Raw genomic sequence first — 10,532 nt, forward strand, 5'->3', positions numbered from 1 at the left:
GCCCGCAGTGAGACCCATTCCTGTAATGAGACAGACGGGACCTGCTTTGTTATCAGCGAGACCGCAGGCTGTGGGGATGGGAAGGAGAAAAGGGTGTGAGGAGTTCCACTCCGCCTGAAGGCCTAATCAGGGCGGAGCCACAGATGTCTTATTGACACCAATTAGGTTCTGTATCATGTCACGCACTCACACACACACACACACAAACAATATTTTCAGGTGATGATAGTGTATCCATGTTTATAATCTCCTAAGAACTGATGGGACTTGGGTTTTTTTGGATTATTTTATTCTATAAAGTGAAGAATTGTTTGTTCGCCATTCCAACAATTCAGAAAAACGCCCTCGTTCATCGCCTTCCTGCCTCTTGTGTGTCTGTGTGATGATACCAAGTCTGACTAAACAGGACCGAAGACATCCATTAGCTAATGGATCCACCCTCTTGTTTTTCTTCCTCTCTCCTTCTTTCATCCCTCTCATCCTCTCTCCATCACTACATCACACTGCAAGCTGCACTTAACCCCATCAATGAGGAACACACGTGTCCATACACAAACACACACACAGCCTATCCCCTTCTCTTCTTCCTTCTTCCCACCACCTCTTTCAGCTGAATCTGAAACCTTTAAGATTACAAAAAGCCATCTTTTGAGGTTTGGCTCACAGAGCAGTTTTATATTCAGGAATAATTTAATAGGCGGGAAGTGGACATCCAAGATGCCACTCTAAACATCAGTGTAAGCATTTTAGTTTTTCTGGAATAACTGGTCCTTTTTTACTTGATTTGGAACTGATCAGTGTTTGTTTAATGCAGAAATGTTTAACTTGATCTGGCATCTGGCGAACATGTGGATATCAGTGCCTCATAAATAACAGTATTGTTACAGGAGGATTCTCGACTTGTGCAAACGACTCGCTGATAAAAAGTTCTCACGTGTTTAAAGTAAGCTCTGAAGAAGGCAGCTCCGATTCAACTTTTAGACATGACGTGGCTAAAATTTAACACAGAGGTAAAATTCCATTTCCTCAGGTCTGTTAAATGTTTTGATTTTTTTAAAAAGGATGCAGTGTGAAAGAGCTCCGATACAACATTTTCAACTTTTTATTCATGGTTGCTGACTTGAACTCTCAAGAGCTTCACCTTTGGTTCTTGTGTACTTTATTTAGGGTCTCAGAAGTCTAAATAAAGCTAATTTTAAAAAAAATTATAACCATTTCTCTTTGTTGTTTTGGTTTATTTTAATTATGGAATTTGGTGACAAACAGAAAATGACAATGTTCATCCGGCTGAGAAAAATAAAATAAAAACAGTAAGTTAGTTTCATGAGAGTGATAAAAAAACAGTAGACAAAATACTGATGGCATATATAACTGTGTATTATTAAAATATATAACTGTTAATTAAAAAAACATTACATTTAACACTAAACAAAGGCAAAAGAACCACTATATAGGTAGATAAAAAGCAGCATAATTTGACATTTAAGTTGGAAGGAGATAAAGATGAACAGATGGGATTATTTTATTCTAAACAAGCCAAATGATATAAAGTATATAAACCAAGAGAAAGCTTCAGACACCAAATGTATGCTACAGCAAAACATTTTTTTCATAGTTTATTCAGCATCACAAGCAAAACCTGACCTAAAACAGTTGCTATAATTTCAAAAATTCTTTTCAGAAAGATATATGGCTGTCTTTAAAGGTTTTATTAGAAACAAATGCAAATATCAAAGCCAGAACTAAATGAGCACAAAGGTCTGAAAATAAGCAGCAGAAAACCTGAGACTATAAACACTGAAAGAAGTGAACTGAAGCCGTGGAAGTGTGAAAATCAGACAACTGGAGATGAGCGCAGGGAAGAAAAATAATGGAAACCAACCGTCAAACAAAATAAAAACCAGAATACAAAAACAACAACAACAAATACAACAATCATGTGGCTGATGATTTTGACAAAACTTAACAGAACAATGAAGAACAAAATGTAGGACGACATTACACAAAACGTAAAACAGAAAAATCCTCAGGAAACTATTACATGTACTGTGTTCACTTGTGCAGCATTTTCTTTGTTCTCTCCAAAGATTCTGGATGGGATTCAGATCTAGATTATTTTCGAGTTTTGGATCATTTTCATCCTGCTGGGTGGTCCAGTGCTGCCCAGGCTTTACTGGAGGGTTCTTAATGTTTGTGATGAGAAAAACACTTGCTAATGATGACTGAATGACTATATCATAAATTCTAGACACAATTTTACCAAAAAAAAACTGTAAATAAGCATTTATATTTAAAGTTATTAAAAGTCAGAGGTTAATCCATATTTAATTTATTGGCATTTCTTATTACTCAGTGGCAGAAAGGAATATAAAGAAAGCATCAAGTTAACATCTAACATAAATCTTGTAAGAAAAAATATATAATTGGATAAACCAGAGAGGAGGAAGAAGAAAAAGTGTCAGACACAAAAAGGTGAAGGAGCTTCCAGAGCTGGTGTACAAAAACAGCTAAACGTGTGTGTTAAAGGTCTGGCCGTGCATTTGAATGAGACGTGCTTGAGTTAAGTACGGGGGACGACACCATTCACTGATGCCACTTCAAACCCACTTGTAACTCACAGTTTCACACGGCTTGAAATACAATCACACACAATCATACAAACTCACTTAAGTGGAGGATTCAAAATTGAGCTGGGACTTGGACTGAATACTCCAAACAATTATCTTTCTCTCCTTCGTCTGGTAATCCATTTGCCATGAATATATTTACATCAGCCTCTTTTGCTTTTCTCCCGTCTCCTTTGCTCCATTTTCCTCTGCAGTCGCACATTTTCACCTCTCGTTATTCTTTAAGTCAAGTCAGATGAATTTCTTTTGAATGATTAGCACATGGCTGTCATGTCCCGATTGTGGTACAAACTGCAAAAAAAAAGAAGAAAAAAAGTGGCTTTCTTCTGTAAGAACAAATGCTTTATTCTGTTTTTGCTAAATGGAGAAAATGAAGCATCCTGAAGGCCAAGTGAGGCCAATTGACTGATTTACTTTAAAAAAAGAAAAAAAAATCATTTATATGTTGCAAAATAACTGCTTAAAACATGTTAAGACGGAGAAAAACAATATTATTTCTCTACAGTCCGGTCCTGATGTTCATATATTTCTATCCCAGCAAGATTTTTTGTTGGTTCAGAATATTCTGACCAGATTTTGCTTCCAGCGTGCACGTGTCTTAGGCCCTGTTCAGACCTTAACTGGCATCTGTCCTGAGTGACTGATTGCAACTGAATGGTGCTAAATACAGGTGAACTTTCAGAGGTTGTCTGGACATCTTTTATCTGCATATGTCTGATAATCTGAACACAACCTGTCCTGAGTCACACTGTAGGACAGGGGTCTCCAATCCTGTTCCTCGAGGGCCAATATCCTGCATGTTTTCCTTGTTTCCCTGCTCCAACACACCTGATTCAGTGGTTAAATTACCTCTTCATGTTCTGCGGAAGCCTGTTAATCACCCATTGGTTCAAATCAGGTGAGACCATTGCTCTAGGACGTCCTATTCAACTGACATGACCCCACACAAGCAGAAAAGTTAGACGGTGGTGCAAGGTCTGAACAGGACTTTATAAGGGATCTCATTAACCCCCATCCCTTAACTACTTTCCTCCTAACCCTACATACTGTGCATTCTCAAGAGGTGGGGAATTGGTGAGACTATTCGTCCCTTCAAATGTTGTTGTTTCAGAGGCACAATGGAAATGAAGTCATACAAGCAAAGACACACCAAGGTAGTGTACTTCAGTCATCCCCTAATTCTTTTTATTTTGCTTCTAATCATCTTTAAAGTGGTCTTGATCAATAGTTCTTCAGGCTTTCGGAAGGTTTTTTTTGTGCTTTGCTTGCTATTCAGTCCAGTCCTTTAGAGACCAGGGATGAGACTTTTTGAACAGAACTGTAAGTTCTTTCTCAGATAAAAATGTTTTATCATTGCAACAACTTCAGGGCTGCAGTGACCTGGTTTCATCTTTTTCAATTACCTCTCTGAGTAAACTTTTAATCTGGGTTTGTGGCATCATCACTTAGCACCTGCTGATGTCATCATCCACTGCCGGGAAGTTTAGATCATCAGCTGGAGCTGAATAATAATGATATCATTCTGTTGACTGTAAATAAGAAAAGCCTTCTGGTTTGCAGTCCACGATGGCATCTTTTTTTGCAGTGTGTGCGTGTGTCTGTGTGTATTGTGTTAGAGTGATACAATTATCTCAGTCCCTTTTTACAGTAGAGATATGTGACATTAAATTTTTGTCTCTTTACAGTATTCTTAAATTTCATATTTGTAGAAGCTGAAAGTAGCTAAAATAATCAAGCCTCTTCCTTAACCAAGTTCACATAATAATGTCAACTCTTAGCCTAAATGCCCACTGGCATATCCATAAATAAATATAAATATATATGTATATGTATATTTTTATTTTATTTTTTCAAATTGACACATTTGTATGTATAAAACGTGATTTTTCATTAAACAAAACTTTTTTTATGTATGAGAGATTTTTAAAAAGAAACACCTTAACTGTAAGTAATTTGAACATCTGCTTGTCAGTATGCATGTTGAGCCAGTGCCAAAATTAAATTCAAAAATGTTTATTTGTAAAAACAGATGACCACAACTTCCAGAGAGGACGTAGATATCACTGAACAGGTCGAGCAGCTGCTGTAGCTGCAGCTGTTCACCTGTTTAGCACCTGGGTTACCTGTGTGTGTGTGTGTGTGTGTGTGTGTGTGTATATATATATATATATATATATATATATATATGTGTGTGTGTGTATATATACATAAGGCTAGAAGCAGCCAACTTCATGTTTCAGTGACTTTTGTTTGAGAGCCAAGCTTCTTTTTGTGTTTTTGTTAGCACCAAATAGACATTCACAGACATGATGTGAAATGAATCAGTGCAAAGTTTTTACATTAAAAAATATATTTCTAAGTGCAGTTTAACAACTGATTTTAAACCCAAAATTTTTGACCTGAGTCTCCACCATTATGCTGTTTTTTCAGTTTACAAAAACAGACATTTATGCGACTTTAACCTCTCGAGGCAGAGCTCACTCCTCCATAAAACTCTTTCCGAGTGGTGCTGTTGAACCTGAGCCAGTTTAATAATGCTTCTGCCCGGTCAACATGAGCAGTGTGGGAGTTGCTGCAGTTTGTGTGTGGCACATGTGAACAGCTTAACTCCAGATATTAGCTAAATTTGTCAATATTTGAGCACTGGAAGCTTACAGGAAAAGAAAAAAAAAGTCATGCACACTCACACAACACTATTTTTTTTTGTTTCTCAACATATTTCTCGCGTAACCCTCATAAGGTTTCTGCTGCCAGTTGAGCGCTCATGTGCTGGAGGTCTGCAGCCTCTGCTGACCCCTGAAGCAGTCACTGGGAGCCTTTTTCTGTGTGTAACACCGTGCACTGTGCAGGGTTTAATCTGCAGTAAGCTGAGACCAGACCACGAGGGAGCAGAGAGAAGTTTAGAGTTCATCAGGTGCCTTAAACTTTAACTGAACAGACCTGCAACTTCTTTTCAGTGGAGTTTATTTACAGCTGCAAAAACAGAAATTCTGGGGGGTTTATGTATACCTGAATTTAAAAATGTGTATAATCACCATTAGAAATATTAAAATCCAGGTTTTGCTGTAATGTCTTACTTTTGCTGAATCAAGCAGCTGATTTATCACGCTTAAAGTGATAGTTCACATCTTTTGAAGTGGGGTCCTGTGGAAATAACCATCTAAGCTACACAAATGCAGCTGTATACAAAGCACGTAGCCTTTCCTGTCAGTCAGCATGCTAACACATAACGCCACATACACAAACAGGCATATAGACACACGCTTTTCCACACAACACTCTCACACAGTCGCGTCCAGCTGGGTTGTTTTTCTAAGGCGTGTTTATGTAAAGGAAGTTGGATCCTGAAACTCACTGCATACTTCACATTTATGAAAAGCTGGACGCAGCCCGACTGCTGATGTGATTACACCAAGAAGCAAGCAGGAAAACACTCTGACATTCTCATATGGAAGTCATTATCTACATTACTTTCTTTCTCTATTTATCTTCACCTCCTCTTCAAAACCCTTTCCCGTTCTCCGACTTTATCACATTTTGTTTTTCAATTCTCTTAATTTCTCTCAGTTTGTCTTAAATGCTGTTTGTGTTCGGGTTGCACAAGCAGCAACAGTGTGTATCTAATGCCGAGGGGAGATTGTTTTTTGTGTGGACGCAGGCATCTTAGATGAGATGCGGGTACACACACACACACACACATGCAGATTTACAGTGAAAGGTTTTGATTAATGGCTATTTGGCCTGACTTCTCTTTCTGGATCAGATGCCGTGTCAGATATTAAAAACCCATAATTCATTATTAACACCCCTCCAGATTGTGTGTTTTATATAAGCCTCCTCCACCCATCAGTACACTCTCACATAACATCAGAAGAGTGAGATGACTGACAGAAACCAGGACAAGAAACTGCAAATACGTGAGTGTGTGTGGAGAGTGGGCTCCCACACCCTGCTTGCTGCAGTGACACAATCATTGCTGACCGATCACATCACGTGAATACAAAAGAAATACACACAAGCTGTTGGATGTACACACATATGCATCCACACACTTTTAAACTGAGATCCACCCTGCCTGTCTGCAGCTCGGTTTCCAAACATTGCATCAAATTTCCAGAATTATGACAACAGAAACCAGAGAAGCCAAAAGACGTCTGCCATTGACCTCAGGTCATGCACAGAGCGAGGAGATTTTGCTGAATGTGTTTTAAACTTATTATTTCGGGCAGATGTTTTACCTTTCAAACGTATGACGCTGACTCTAACCTTCAAACACCAATAGAAGTTAAGCGAAACTTAAATCTCCAAACTCTGCAAAAAGGGCAAGACAAAAAGTTAAATAAAAATCAAAACTTGCGGTTTCATATCCCTAACAGTAGACAGAAACATCTGAGTAAAATTGAAATGGTTGATTATTAGGTTATGAGTAAATTTACTGTAAAATTCTGAGTTTTGGACATAAATTAGATCTGATAAATGTAACAAACTAACTTGCTGAAAATGTAATAACCCACAAGAGGAAAAGAATCTGTTGTCTCAAACCAGTGTCGTATGAATCACAAGACGTCAATTTGTCCCCACTCTTCTCTTTATGTCTTGTTAAAGAAAACACTTGATGATTATGTTTGCTCAGCAGATGTTCATATTGGTTGTATGTGAGAGCGGAGCATAAATTCTTTGTGTTTGTTTAGCTCCGTGTGTCAAACCTCCTGTCATCAGGGGAGAACAGCCTATATGTCGTATTTAATGGTATAAATATAAAGCCTATTAAGTCATAATGAATCGGAGGATTTGTTGACGACACTTTTGTGTTTCTAAGAGGAGTCTGAACCTTTACTCGCAGATTTTTACTGTGGGTTGAGTCAAACTTTATGTTCTATGTGATAAAGTTGGTCTGCAATCAGTGATAGAAGTGAACAGCAGACAGGCTTGATTTTATTCTGATGATACTATTTTAAGGTGCATGTTGAAAAAAATCAAAAGAAGAACAAGACAAATACTGCTCTCCTGGTGTAAAAATATGTCAAAGTCATTTAGTCATGAAGAAAAAGTTGAGACATTTATATAAACCTTTAAATAAAACAACAACGTTGGCCTGTCTGTTTTTCCATAACACACTGGAGTTCATTTAGGAAAACTTTCACATTTGCGAAACAATAGTCTGAGGTGTACCACATATCACCGCTGCAGAGGAGCTGGAGGTGAAGACAGACAAACTACAAGAGCAAAAGAACAGACAGAAAACAGAAAAAAAAGAAGCTCTGGCAAAGACAGAGGGGTCAGATGCCTCCTGGATTTGTGGGGGTCCCTGAAGTCTCACACTGTTTTTCTCCTGTGGTTGCAGCCGCAGTGTCAGGTTCTGGTTTGGGTTATGTCGGATATGTTACTCTGCTGAAAACACTGGCTCTGCAGTGGGACAGCCTGGGAATGTGGTGGGGAAAGAACAGGGGTGGGAGGGAAAAAAGGGCTGAGAAATGTCTGAAAAGATAAAAAATGAACAAAACCATAAAAGTTCATCTCAGGAGAGAACTTTGTGTCTCATTAACCAATATCTACATGCTTTATTCTGTGTATCTGTCAGCCCGTTTGTGTAGAAGTGGGTTTTTGTGCGAGTGTCCAGCCAAGGGGAGGGTGGATTTTTCTCCACCCTGCAGTGTGATTGGTGGTTGGTTGTGCTTGTTGATGGATTGTTAGAGTCTTCTCTCCTGCAGTTGGTTGAGAGGTTCATCCATCATTCACCTGTCCAAGTGTAAATGGACATTCAAACTCATATTTCTTCAAACTTTTTACCCTCTTTTATCCCTGCTCCCTAGCTTTACTCATGTATAACAGTACTGAGATATGCCAATTTTAGTATTTCAAGTTCCTTTTAAACTCATAAAATAAGATTTTATTGAAATTATTGACTCTAAAATAATAAAATGAGCAGTTTTAGATGAAAAAGTAAAGCTGACTAATAACAAGCTTGCTTAAACTAGAACAACATCATAGTTTGTCCACATTATAACATATATTTACATTTTAAGCTCAGATCACACAACAGCAGTTGAATGAAAATATTTTGTGGTCTTATATGTTGAACATGGTAGTTTGGAAGCACAAAACTAAACTGAAGGAAACTATTTTTAACATCAATCTCCATCAGGTGGCTTATACAAATAAAAAACGCTGCCTAGTCATCTCTGACCAAAATAATTAGCCTTTATTATCTGTCTGTAAGTAAACCAATGAGAAAAGATGTTTCCCACTTTTCGGCACTGAAGCAGCTGCTGATGATGCTGCACTTTCCTTGTTCTTGCATCCAAGCATTTCAGGGCTGCACCTGCAGTAAACTGGGATTATTTTACTCCTTTAAAAGGGTTGAAGTGTAACAAAATAAATGTAGACATGTGGTTTTTTTCATCTGGTTGTTTGGCATTTTAATTCTTCACTAAAAAGCTGCATCATATAAGTAAAATGTTAAAAAATCTTTTCAATTTCATATGAGAATTTAGGTTCATTTTACCAACATGCTTCTTTTTTTCAGTTTGTAGGTTCAACCCATCCTCCCTCACCCTTTCACCCCGTGTTTCTCTCCAATTATTCTCTGCTTCGGTTTATTGTAGACCTGTAGTCTAAATGTAGTTATGCTGTTGGGGGGTTTAAAGGAAAGTACCTACCACCCACACTGAAACGTACACTGTGACGGAGGTAATCCCACATTCTGTGAACCATGTGGAAGCTATTGCTCTGTAATCTGTTGTAATTGTGTTGTATTTGTGAGTGAGCTGGACTACATTACCTCCTTCATTACCCCTATGTGCATGTGTGTGTGTTAGGCGTCTAAGTCGTCTAAGTGCAAAAAACAGAAGGACCAAACATGAAACATGTAACACAAAAACAATGAGAAAAAACTAATCAAAAACATTACAAAACAAAGTTGTTTCCCTGTAAAATATTAGTTAGTTTGTCTAAAACTAACACCTTGTGAGCTAAATCTTTCCTTTTTTTTTTGTGGTACAGACAAAATAAATGCACACCAAGAAACATACAAATGCATACATGGTTACACACACACAACATAATTAGACAAAATGAACTGATGGCTGCTGAAACCCTGAACTTAAATACATAATAAGATGGACTCATTTCCATGTAATTTACTTGTAAACAAGCTGAAATTAACAATGAAATATGTGTTATATGTTATAAAAAGCTTTGGCTCTAATTTTTCTTTGTTTACCTATTTATTTATTTATTTATTGATTGATTGATTTTTGTCCACCACCATGAAAGGTGGACGGTCATGTAACTGCTTGTGCTCGTGTGTATGTGCGAGCATGTGTTTGTCTGTTAGCAAAATATGTCATGAACCACTGGATGGCTGATACAGCTGATAAACTTTTAGAATCAAGCTGATTCAAGATGGCCATCACAGCTATTCAACCTTAGCAGACTCAAAAATGGCTACCATTCAGTCAGTTTTACAGATATTAAGCTAAACTTTGGTGTGGCAGTAGTTGAGTCATGTCTAAAACATACCCTGAAAGTTAACAGGTCACATGAGATATATGTTTAAAACTTTGTCATGAAATACAGGAAGCAAAATCCAGTCTTTCAAGGAACTTTTACAAATACTGAGCAAGGTGATTATCCACATTTGAAAGCTGCATCTGATGCATTTCAACTCAACCCATTAGTTTTTTATTTCTTGCTACAGACAGAAATGTGAACAAACACCTAAAGAAATGACACAGATACACAAAAAGACAATGAATCTGTAAAGCAGCGTGTCAAGAAAAATCCATAAAAGGGCTGACTTAAACCTTCACTGCAGTTTTGTGGAAAAAAATTAAACATAGCAGCTTCTTAAATTTAATGTCATCAATAAATCACAACCCAAAATAACACTAAAGTCCCTTATGT

This window comes from Kryptolebias marmoratus, linkage group LG13, assembly GCF_001649575.2.
Source record: "Kryptolebias marmoratus isolate JLee-2015 linkage group LG13, ASM164957v2, whole genome shotgun sequence".
Taxonomy (NCBI): domain Eukaryota; kingdom Metazoa; phylum Chordata; class Actinopteri; order Cyprinodontiformes; family Rivulidae; genus Kryptolebias; species Kryptolebias marmoratus.